Source organism: Vitis riparia, chromosome 7 (assembly GCF_004353265.1).
Source record: "Vitis riparia cultivar Riparia Gloire de Montpellier isolate 1030 chromosome 7, EGFV_Vit.rip_1.0, whole genome shotgun sequence".
In the NCBI taxonomy this organism is placed as follows: domain Eukaryota; kingdom Viridiplantae; phylum Streptophyta; class Magnoliopsida; order Vitales; family Vitaceae; genus Vitis; species Vitis riparia.
Genome location: NC_048437.1, coordinates 17,300,767 through 17,313,770, shown reverse-complemented (window position 1 = coordinate 17,313,770; position 13,004 = coordinate 17,300,767). Strand labels below are relative to the sequence as shown.

Sequence of the window (13,004 nt, the reverse complement as noted above, 5' to 3'; positions counted from 1 at the left end):
GACTGATTGGTAACCCACATAGCAAGTTTTTTTTTTTTCTTTATATTCACAACCCTAACATGTGGCAAAATGTCATTGGTGGAGGATTGGAGGTATGGTATTGAAAAGCATATATGGGTACCAAAGCATAACCCAAAAATGAATAGACACATTTGGCAGCCATCGCGGGATAAAAACAAAAAAATTACCTTACCCAATAAAATGGTACATGTTTAATAATTTATTTCAATTTGGACCATAATTCTCATTCGTACTATATATTTGGAATCATCAATTGTAGCAGCCTGGCTTCATCTACAACCTAAACAGACAATGCCTAAACATGGTGATGATGTTACAATGCAAAATTCACCAATCCTTCTTCGAACTTTTTTGAGTTTTCCCTCGACAATGCTCTGATGAAAAGTCCAAAAGGAACAGAAATGCTCACCCTTCTCTCAAGTCTCATCTGCTGGTCCCCACCCAAAATATGGCCCCAAAATGCTTTCCAAAGAAAGGCTGAAAATTCTCCCCAGCCTGCCTGAAATCAATCTCAATAGAGTGGTTGATAAAAGAAGTGGACAAAGGAGAAGTATGCCCATAATTTCCAAGCAATATCCATAATTAGACTGGTAAGCGAAGAAGACTGGACTCCAAAAGGATGCTGTGAGATATCTGGAAGATCACCCATGACATTTTCAACGTACTGTGAAGTTGAAGGCAAAGATAAACACAAAGCATGAAAGCACGGACATGAGAAACTTGGAATAGCAGAAATGGAAAGCAGCATGTGCCTTAGCAGTGCAATTTTGTCTCTGTGTTTGTCATGTATGTGGTTGGGAGTAGTGCCTTCCATTTCTGGTGCACAGACAGACACCATCAAACCTGGGGAAGAGCTTCAATTCTCGGAAAAATTACTGGTTTCTGCAAAAGGGACTTTTACTCTAGGCTTCTTCAGCCTGGAATCTGGCAGTTATTTAGGAATATGGTACACAACTGATGATTATCACAAGAAAGTTTGGGTTGCTAACAGAGACAAGGCTATATCCGGCACCGATGCCAATCTCACGCTGGATGCCGATGGCAAATTGATGATCACGCATAGTGGGGGTGATCCAATTGTCCTGAATTCCAATCAAGCAGCCAGAAACTCAACAGCTACTCTGCTTGATTCTGGAAATTTTGTTTTGGAAGAGTTCAATTCGGATGGATCTGTGAAGGAGAAACTATTGGAAAGTTTCGATAATCCTACAGACACCCTCCTGCCTGGGATGAAACTAGGCATCAACTTGAAAACCGGGCGAAGCTGGTCACTTGCTTCATGGATAGGCGAAAAAGTGCCTGCTGCTGGGACTTTTACTCTGGAATGGAATGGCACACAATTGGTGATGAAACGCCGAGGGGGCACCTACTGGAGCAGTGGAACCTTGAAAGATAGGAGCTTTGAGTTCATTCCTTCGTTGATGAGCTCTGACACTTTCAATAACATCTACAGTTTTAACAGTGTTTCGAATGCAAACGAGATTTACTTTAGCTATTCAGTTCCAGAAGGAGTTGTTTCACACTGGGTATTGACCTGGGAAGGGGAACTTTTTGACACTAGTAGACCCGTATTTGTGCTGAACGGTCAGTGCGATAGGTATGAAGAATATCCAGGGTGTGCAGTGCAAAACCCACCCACTTGCAGGACTAGAAAAGACGGATTCATGAAGCAATCGGTTCTCATATCAGGATCACCATCATCAATGAAAGGAAATTCGAGCTTGGGCCTTAGTGATTGTCAGGCTATATGCTGGAATAATTGTTCTTGTACTGCTTATAATAGTATAGACACTAACGGAACTGGATGTCTATTTTGGAGTACAAAATTTGCACAAGCCCTCAAGGATGACGCAAATCAGGAGGAGCTCTATGTTTTATCCTCATCACGAGTTACGGGTAAGAGTCTGTATTTTTGCATTCCTGAAAGTAACCAAAGCAAAGTAGTTGATGAATCCAACATTTTTATTGAATTTACAACCAAAGCAAAAATTCAAAATACCATTAGAGGAGCTATATCAGGACCATAAAAGACCCTCTTTCACTCGGTTCTGCTCTAACCACAAAATTTATCAACTTCTATCTATGCAGGGAGCGTTTGGTGGATATGGGTCACTATTGCAGGAGTGGTACTTGTGGTCTTGTTACTTTCGGGCTCCTTATACTATTTAAGGAGAAAATTCAGAGGTAGTATTTTATTTTAACTTTTGTTGATGATAGTAATGCCATTTGTTAATGGGTTGGATAATTGAACTTGTGACTTGTGGTATAACAGGGGAGAGAGAAATGGAGGAAGCTACGCTGCATGAATTGGCAACTTCAAACAGCTTTAGTGATTCAAAAGATGTTGACCATGATAGAACGAGGGGGGCTCATGGTCTTAAACTGTTCAGTTTTGATTCTATTGTGGCTGCCTCGAATAACTTTTCATCTGAAAATAAACTTGGAGAGGGTGGTTTTGGCCCGGTTTATAAGGTAAATATTATTATTTCATTAATCCATGGCATGTAATAGGAATAGGATATTCTTTGTTTGAAGTACCCCAAGTAAAGCTTCCTTGTGGATTGTGGATTATTTTTGTAGGGGAAATTACTTGAGGGGCAAGAAATAGCAGCGAAGAGACTTTCAAGGGGCTCCAGCCAAGGATTGGTGGAGTTCAAAAATGAGATTAGACTGATCGCCAAACTCCAACACATGAATCTTGTTAGACTTCTGGGTTGCTGCATCAAGGGAGAGGAAAAGATGTTAATCTATGAGTTCATGCCCAACAAAAGCTTGGACTTCTTCCTCTTTGGTTTGAATACTTCCCTTTTTTTCTTCCTTTTATCTGCTTAACTTTTCCTTTTGTTCTTATCTTTTTTTGCTTGAAACAATTTACTAGCTGTGTGTTGTGTTCACCCATATTTTCAGATCCTGATAGAAGAAAGATATTGGACTGGAAAAGACGTCACAATATCATTGAGGGGATTGCACAAGGACTTATTTACTTGCATAAATATTCAAGATTAAGAATTATTCATAGAGCACTACTACAAAAAATGTAATTTATTACGCTTTTTTTCTTGACGCTAATATAAAGTGCCATTATTTATTCTCAAAAATGGGTATTAATGATGCTTGCATTATCTTGGCGCTTTAATGGGAGAAATAATGACGTTTTTAAATAATGGCGTTTTTTTAAGCGTCATTGTACAATGAATTTCAAATAATGACGCTTTTTTAAGTGCCATTGTAGGAGAACCTCAACCTTGGCGCTTTTAAAAGCGTCATTGTACAATGCATTTCAAATAATGACGCTTTTTTAAGTGCCATTGTAGGAGAACCTCAACCTTGGCGCTTTTAAAAGCATCATTTTCTGTTCATTTTATAATTACTCACATTTTTCAATTAAAAAAAAAGAGATAAATGTAATAAAGCCTTTTCCATACCCGATGCCCACACTCAAGTTTCATTACCAAGTTTGTCTCTAACTGAACCAGCAAGCTCCAACCAATTTCGATTGAGAAAATGAAGTTCTTACTCCAAATCAAGAAGATAGCATTCATGGATGTTCCACCGATTTGACTATTTGGGTGCTGGATTGAGAGAAAGGAAATGAATGGAGATATGAGAGAAAGCTAGGGTTTTTTTAGATTCGTAGGTTAGGAGAGGCAAGAGGCAGCAAAGGCAGGTGCCTTCGGTTGAAGAGGTAAGCAAGGAGGAAAGGTCGAAGAACCAGAGGAACAGAGGAAAGAAAAGAAGGGAGAAGAAAAAACCCAAAAGAGAGAGTTGTCGGGTACGAGCCCATATGTTCTCGTTTTCCCATGGATTCACATTCTTCACTATTGATTTCTGGGATTTGAGTGTGAATGCTTGTAAATTTGTTGTGGTTTTTGTTTATTATTAGTTATTTTCTTGGTTTGCATCTCCGATAAAAAGATACTATACCTCTATTTTTAGGCTCAGTTGTGTCTCTCCTCTGTTTTTGTTCTCTGGTTCTTATGTTCTCTGGAAGGTTTGGAAATGGTTCTGGTGTTGTTCCATTTGTGTACAATGGTTCATGCCGAAAGGAGCTTGCTTTCCATGGAGTTGTAGGTACTGCCTATAACTTGTTTGATGAAATGCTATTTCGAGATATGGGCTCTTGGAATGCATAGAAAGTTTTTCAACAATTTTTATTAAGGGATGTAGTGTCATGGAACTCAATAATTGCTGCCTATGAGCAGAATCATGTGGCTTTCGAATTAAATAAAAAAAATTTCTTCAGGAGGCGCTGCCCCCTTCAACCCCCGCGAGCTGACCGAGCAGCTCGACCCCAACATCCGAGCGAAGTGCAACATTTACTACTAATTTAAGCTTCACAATCTGACATAGGCTTCATTGCTTATGTTACAAAAGATGCTATTCAACTTCATTTTTAAATGGGTTACACAACATGTTATCTAATTAATAATAACGTCATGTTTGGTTCATCTATTCAATAAACTAATTGAGATTTGACACCCCACTTATGACCACAAACTAGAATGGTCACCCCCAACATAAGTAGAACACATGTCAAGGTGCGGCTTAGCTCTACTTTAGCCTTACTTGGGAAATCTACCCAAGTCTAAGCCTAAAAACAAAATGAAAAAAATATCATGATATTATATTAATACAAATTATATGTATCTATATTGATTATCTAATTAATCAAGACTCTAAAAAATGAGTAACTTTGATAAATCATTTTGGGGGTTGGAGATGAACCAATTTTAACATGAACTTTATGTAGTGGGTCTTTAATGGATTTAGCCAAGTTTGTGAACTTAGGCCTAAATGTGATGCTTACAAACAATATTTTCCTATTCTCACCATTGCAATTGATATGAATAATTTATAATACATAACTAGATGTAATATTTTAATAAGTATTTATGTTTTAGTTTTAATCAACTATGCATGCATGAAACCTTAGAATTCCCATTCAAGTATCATTGTGAGACAGAAGTTTCTCTTATTACATACTAAGACAATAAGTTGTCAAAATGTGAAATGTGGGTATATTTAAGCCAGTTTCAAGTTGACAACTACTAAATTTGTCTTCCATGTGATAAAGATCTTTTCTCTGCAAATGATGTTTGAATTGTCCAGTTGGACAGTATAGGAAAACATGATATCTATGAAGTTAATTGCTTGTTCTTAATTCAATTTTTAGAAAATTTGGTAGCCTTTCTTCTTGTTCTCTGGGTGCATATTTGGACAAGGTCACATATTGTGACTTATCCATTTTGTGTACTTGGAGAACTATAGGGAAATGCTGCCAAAATTTCTTTAAAATGAATTTAAGTATATTGGCAATTGACACATAGGGATTATGTATTCCTATATGGGATAGGAACCACCACTAATTAAGGATGTTGGAGATGTTAGAATGCCTAAATCATGTATAAATCACTTGCTTCTATTCATTCGAATCTTAGTTCCATTCGTTAATTGTTTTAGTTCATGGTATCATTGTCTCATGTGGTTATGTGTTTTTAAAATTTTCAAACTTGGTGTATTCAATAATATAAGAGAAGACTAAAAGTTAGATCTTGCTTTTCATTCCTATTCATGAATAAAGCAAACATCATGAATGAACTAAGATCCATTTTTTATGCTAATATTGAATAACCTAATATACTAATTATGTTTCTTGTCATATTGCTTATTGTTATATGACTTGCACATTGTCATTTTTTGGATTGGTCTAAGTTTTGTGACAATGTGGGAAATTTTAATTTGGTAGATTATATATTTTAAGCCTATTAATAGGATTTTATTAATAACTTTAGTTGTTGGTGGTATCTAGGAGTTGTGTTTATCTCTTGTACATCAAATGGATCGTTCTTGGATGTCAAAGGATAGGAGATCAAAGGATTATGCAGATGGGGTAGAAAGCTTTATTGCATTTTCATTACAATATTCCACATATAAAAACTCCATTAAATGTCCATGCCTTTAGTGTGGTAATATGATATTCCACACTCCTCAAAAAATTAGAGAACATTTATTCTTCTATGGAATTGATTAGAGTTACCATACATGGTATTGGCATGGAGACGCTGCTCCAAGTGGACCACTAACTAGTAGGGCAGAATGGCATCATACAGTTGAATTTAACGATGTGGATAGTACAATAGAAATGGTTCAAGTTGCATATGATGATCGTAAGAATGACCCAAAATTGTTTGAAACATTACTTGAAGATGCTCAAAAACCTTTATATCCTAATTGTAGAAACTTTACAAAGTTATCTGCATTGGTCAAATTATACAACCTGAAAGCACGATATGGATGGTCTGATAAAAGCTTTTCAGAGCTTTTAAGTATTCTTGGAGATATGTTGCCTCTAAACAATAAGTTGCCTCTGTCTATGTATGAAGCCAAAAAAAAATTGAATACATTGGGAATGGAATATGAGAAAATACATGCATGTCCCAATGATTGCATATTGTATAGAAATGAGTTGAAGGATGCAACTTCTTGTCCTACTTGTGGAACTTCAAGGTGGAAGTTAGATGGAACAGGTACTAAAAAGAGGAAGGGAGTCCCTGCAAAAGTAATGTGGTATTTTCCTCCTATTCCAAGATTTAGAAGATTGTTTCAGTCCCCAAAAATTGCAAAAGACCTCATATGGCATGCTCAAGAAAGAGAATTTGATGGTAAAATGCGTCATCCATCTGACTCCCCATCATGGAAGCTAGTTGATCACAATGGCCTGATTTTGCTTCAGAACCTAGAAACCTTAGACTTGCCATTTCAGCAGATGGTATAAATCCTCATAGTTCAATGAGCAGTAGACATAGTTGTTGGCCTATTATAATGGTCATTTACAACCTTCCTCCTTGGTTGTTCATGAAAAGGAAGTTTATGATGCTATCTTTATTAATATCAGGTCCACGACAACCTGGAAATGACATTGATGTTTATTTAGCACCATTATTGGATGACTTAAAAATGTTGTGGGATGTAGGGGTTGAATGTTATGATGTGCATCAGCAAGAGGTCTTTACATTAAGAGCTGTTCTACTATGGACAATCAATGATTTTCCTGCATATGGAAACTTATCTGGTTGTGTAGTTAAAGGATATTTTGCATGTCCCATATGTGGGGAAGATACATTCTCTCACAGATTGAAGCATGGAAAAAGAACTCATATACAGGTCATAGAAGATTTCTTCCTTGCAACCATCCTTTTAGGAAACAAAAGAAGGCATTTAATGGTAAACAAGAGTTTAGCTCACCTCCGCAACCATTGAGTGGAGAGGAAATCCTAAGGAAAATTGATGTCATTTCTAATTCATGGGGAAAAAATAAAAACTCCCGAGGCAAGTTGAATGTCAATACTACAAATTGTTGGAAAAAGAAGTCCATATTCTTTGATCTTGAGTATTGGAAATACCTACATGTTCGTCATAGCTTGGATGTAATGCACATAGAGAAGAATGTTTGTGAAAGCATCATTGGTACCTTACTCAACATTCCAGGTAAGACGAAAGATGGACTTAATTCTGCCTAGACCTGCTAGAGATGGGCTTAAGGTGTGAATTGGGGCCAAGGTTTGAATCAAATCGAACTTATCTCCCACCTGCATGTTATACGTTATCTAAAGTGGAGAAAAAGGTTTTTGCCAAACTTTATCACAATTAAAGGTTCCTGAAGGTTATTGCTCTAACATGAGAAACCTTGTGTCAATGGAAGACTTGAAGCTTTATGGTCTTAAATCGCATGACTATCATACATTAATGCAACAGTTATTGCTAATGTCATGATTACGATCCCTTTTGCCAAAGCATGTAAGGCATGCTATTTGCAGATTGAGTTTTTTTTTCAATGCTCTGTGTAGCAAAGTGGTTGATGTGTCTGCACTGGATAAGTTACAAAATGATTTGGTGGTGACATTATGCTTGCTTGAGAAGTACTTTCCACCTTCCTTCTTTGATATCATGCTTCATCTTACTGTACATCTTGTAAGGGAGGTGAGACTTTGTGGACCAGTTTACCTAAGGTGGATGTACCCATTTGAAAGATTCATGAAAGTTTTGAAAGGGTATGTACGAAACCGTAATCGGCCCGAAGGTTGTATCGCTGAATGCTATATTGCAGAGGAAGCTATTGAATTTTGTACAGAGTATTTATCAAATGTAGATGCGATTGGGATTCCTATTAGTGCAAACATTGACCAAAAATTTGGGGCACCAATACCTGGAGGTCAAGTTGTGACAATTGATTCCAATTTGTAGTTACATGCACATCATTATGTTTTAGAGAATACAACTATTGTTCAACCTTATATTGAGTATGAACCACTAACACTTAATATTTGTGTCTGATACTTAAAATAACTTTAAGACATTAACTTTGAATTTCTTATAAATAATTACATAGAGAGCACATGGAATGGTTGAAATTGAAAAATCCTCGTCAATCAAAAAGACAAAAGTGGCTCCGGATGAACACCTGCGGACTTTTACTTATTGGTTGAGAAAAAAGGTATTGGAATGGTGTTAAAATGTGAAGTATTCTTTTTACTAATGTTTAACATACATAATAACTATTATTTATAATTACAGATTGAAGCTGCAATTGGTAATAATGAACCTATATTTGAAACCCTTAAGTGGATAGCTCATGGTCCTAGCCATTATGTCTCTAAATATCATGGATATGTCATTAATGGGTGTCGATACCATACCAAGGAACAAGACGACTTATGAGCTACCCAAAATAGTGGAGTTAGTATTGTAGCTTCAACAATGCAAATCGCAAGTGCAAAGGATCAAAATCCAGTGTTTGGTGAGCTTTGTTTCTATGGCATTATTACCGAGATCTGGGACCTTGATTATACCATGTTTAGGATACCGGTTTTCAAGTGTGATTGGGTTGGTAATAAAAATGGCATAAAAGTTGATGATCTTGGCTTTACATTAGTTGACTTTAGCAAAATTGCTCATAAATCAGATCCTTTCATTTTGGCATCCCAAGCTAAGCAAGTATTTTATGTGCAAGACCAACTTGATCCAAGATGGTTGGTTGTTTTGTCAACTCCTCAAAAAGATTTCTTGGATATGGAAGGAGGTGAAGACTTTGTTGACAATTCGATTGAACACCATCCCTTTATGGGGCATTGCCACAAATTGAAGCGTTTGATGTAATGGATGACTCAGATGCAACATGTATGCGAGGCGATTGTGAGGGGATTTGGATTGAGAACAAATCCTCTATGTTGCTGTATTTTAATGCTAATGTATGAATAAAGGCCATGGAATGGGTTGCAACAGCCACAAAATAGGTCATTTTTATCCTTTCTTTATTTTTTTGCACAAATATTGACCATTCTTTAACATACCCAATAACATATTTACTAAAACCTTTTCCCTAAATTGTGCATGGAAGATACTAAATTAGTTATGTTTGTGAGTAAAAAAATTATGAAATTTTTATTATCAATATGCATGTTGTGTTTTCCAAACTTAATGTAACACAAACCGATAGTCCAAAAGCTTTCATAAGTTCTTATGGACTTGATGAACTTGTTGAAACCACGTGCTCCTTCCATGTTGATTCTTATAGGAAATTCCTACTGCAAATTTAGCTTTCTTATACAAAGGCCTTGGGTTGCTTAAAATAAATGAAATGTTAAACAAAGCGGGACAAAAAAAAGTTTAAATGAAGTGTTATCCTTGTTATATGATGAACAATTCTAAAAAGATTTATTGAATTCATGATCTATTGCATTTCATTGTGCAATGATTATGGATTTGTTTCTTTGAAAAGTTATGTTTTACAATTATTCTTTGACTAGGTTATATGCAATATAATTTTAACTAATCTTTATCATTTTTTATTTTTTTTGTTACAAGAATGGAGACAAAGGAAGGAGAAAAACCCATAAAAAGGAAGTACAAAGAGATGACACGGAAGCATATGATTATAAAAAACAGAAGCAAGGGGGTTAAGTTGCCGGTTAAGTACAATCTTGATGGCATTTTCATAGGAGAATCAGCAGTTCATCTAATAAGCTACTTAGGCATGTTAGCACGCACTATGGTGCCAATAAGATATAAAACTTGGCATGTTGTACCTAAACAGTTGAAGGATAAGTTATGGGACAACATTGAGGTAACCATTTCTTATTTAAATCACTTTGATGCAAAATGTCTATCATTCTTAACCTCTTGAAATTACTAAAGTTTGGTATTAATGTGCAGACTGCTTTTTCATTAAATCGTAAAAGCAGGAGGAATTGTATGTTAACAATGGGAAAATGCTTTCGGTCCTTTAAGAACTTGCTAACAGTGAAGTACATTCTTCCTTTCGAAGACCAACCGGAGCTCCTCAAAAGACCACCAATTCAATATACTTTTATTGAGGATGAAGATTGGACAATATTTGTCAAAGATAGATTGTCTGACAACTTTAAGGTATAATTAAGACTCTTTACATACCTCTTATTCACATTCATTAATTATAAAATTTTAATTTATAGGAATATCGAGAAATTAAAAATAGGAAGTTAGTTTAAGACTTCTTACAAATAAGCCTATGGAAGAAAATAACACCTCTTACTAATTGGTTGTTAAATTGTTTATTATATATTCTTCAGGTTGTACAAAAAGGCATAGGTCATTCTATTAACAACGTCACTACTGCTCTTGATGAAGGACACCCACAAACAATTCAAAATATATCATCAAAAGAATTTTGAGGTAACATGTTGTGGTTATTGTAAGTTTTATGAATCAATTCCATGTTTAGAGATCATTTCATGCAAGTTCCATATTTAGATAATAGATATCCTCATATTATTAAATGTTGATGTACTAATACAATAAGAAGAACATAGATATTTTAACACAATTTTATAATTTTACATAAATATGTTAATTTACAATTTTATAATTTTCGGACTTCTAGTTTTTTTTGTTTTTTTTTTCATTCCTTAGTTCCTTCTCATGCAAAACATCTAATGTCTTGTACAACCTATAAGAAGAATGAGAAGATGTTAATGGTTGAAGTTTCATAAATAAGATAAAAATCATACCAAAATAGTCAATGAGATAAAAACTTTTTTTTTCTGTTTTTTTTTTTTCAATAGAATAAGAGTTCTAAAATATTTAGAAATTTGGTGTAATAAAATTATTGGAGTTTGTTGAGTTCTTTTGATATTTTGAAATTTATTGCAATGGAAGAAAGATATTTTGGAAATTTAAAAATTGCATATACACATTTCATTTACAAAGTTGCTTCTTAACTATTTGTTAATACTAATAAATATGTAACCCTCTCAATTATTTTGCAGATTGAGCATCTAGAAAGTGAGTTACAACCATCCTTTTGCACTTGGAAGAAAAATGATGTAAAACTAGATGTAGTGAAGGTTATGAACAATTCAAAGTTGAAGAAGAAGTTGTAAAATTGTTGGTTTTAGTTGTTGATTATGTATGATGTTTATGGATAAATTGTAATAGTGAAAAATGAAGACCATATTTGATACTTTTTGTCAATGGAGATTCTTAAATTAAGTTTTCATTATTAATTTAATTGTTGATAGAAAATTATAAAATAGGGCATAATTAGGACATTTTAATTTATGGGCTATTAAAATTTTATATGAGATAAGATGACGCTTTTTTAAAGCGTCATGCTTCACTTGAATAAACAGAAGATGACACTTCTCAAAAGCGTCAAGGTTGATGTTAAAAAAACATGGCATTTTTTTTTTAGTGTCAAGGTGTAAAATGCTATACGATGACACTTATTATGAGTGTCAATGTTGCTCCTACAAATAAAAAAGCTACAAGATGACACTTATATTGAGTGTCAATGTTGCTTCTACTTATACAATGACGCTTTATTAAGTGTCAACGTTGCTCCTACAAATAAAAAGTTATAAGATGACACTTATATTGAGTGTCAATGTTGCTTCTACCTATACAATGACGCTTCATTGAGTGTCAATATTGACATGAATGAAATTATTAACATATGATGACACTTATAAAGCGTCAATGTTTCAAATAATGACACTTACTATGAGCGTCATGGTTGACGTGCAAAGAAGATGACGCTTCTAAAAAGTGTCAACGTATGCGATTTAAAAATATGATAGTCTAATATATGACGCTTTTAAAAAGCGTCATCTTATATCTATCTTGACACTTAAAAAGCGTCATCTTTTGACATTTTCCTTGTAGTGGAGATCTAAAAGCAAGTAACATCCTACTTGATCATGACTTGAACCCGAAAATTTCTGATTTTGGTATGGCCAGAATTTTTGGGCGAAATGCGTCAGAAGCAAATACAAATAGGATTGTTGGAACATAGTAAGCATGACTTTTCTTTATCTATCAGATTTCTTTTTCAGTCTAATGTACTAAACCTTCTACTGTGGATGCAGTGGTTACATGCCACCCGAGTATGCCATGGAAGGAATTTTCTCAGTGAAATCAGATGTTTATAGCTTTGGGGTCCTACTGTTGGAGATTGTGAGCGGCCGGAAGAACAAAAGCTTTCATCATAACCACGGTGCCTTTGCCATAAACCTGGCAGGATACGTAAGTCTGCTATATCTCATATTTGTCTCTACATTATTATCAACAACACCCGGTGTATCCTTCCAAAATTTTCATACTAACCTCGTAAGTAAATCAACCCTAAAATGAACTGGAAACAGGCTTGGGAGCTATGGAAAGAAGGTACTAGCTTGGAGCTAGTGGATCCAATGCTGGAGATTCCTACTCAACAACCCAAATGTTGAGATGCATTCATATTGCTCTCTTGTGTGTACAGGAGAGTGCAGAAGATAGGCCTACAATGTCAGCTGTTATCTCCATGCTCACCAACAAAACTATGCCCTTACCAAACCCAAATCTGCCCGCATTTGCCACTCATCACAAAGTGTCAGAGCTAGATTCACACAAAGGCAGGCCAGAGAGCTATTCTGGAAATGTAACTATTTCAGAGATGGAAGGTCGGTAAA

The 13,004-nt window shown here is 35.2% G+C and overlaps 1 pseudogene; it reads left to right on the top strand.

Annotated features, from left to right (window-relative positions):
- Positions 1–424: 424 nt before the first annotated feature.
- LOC117919005 lies at positions 425–13,004 on the top strand (annotated as a pseudogene).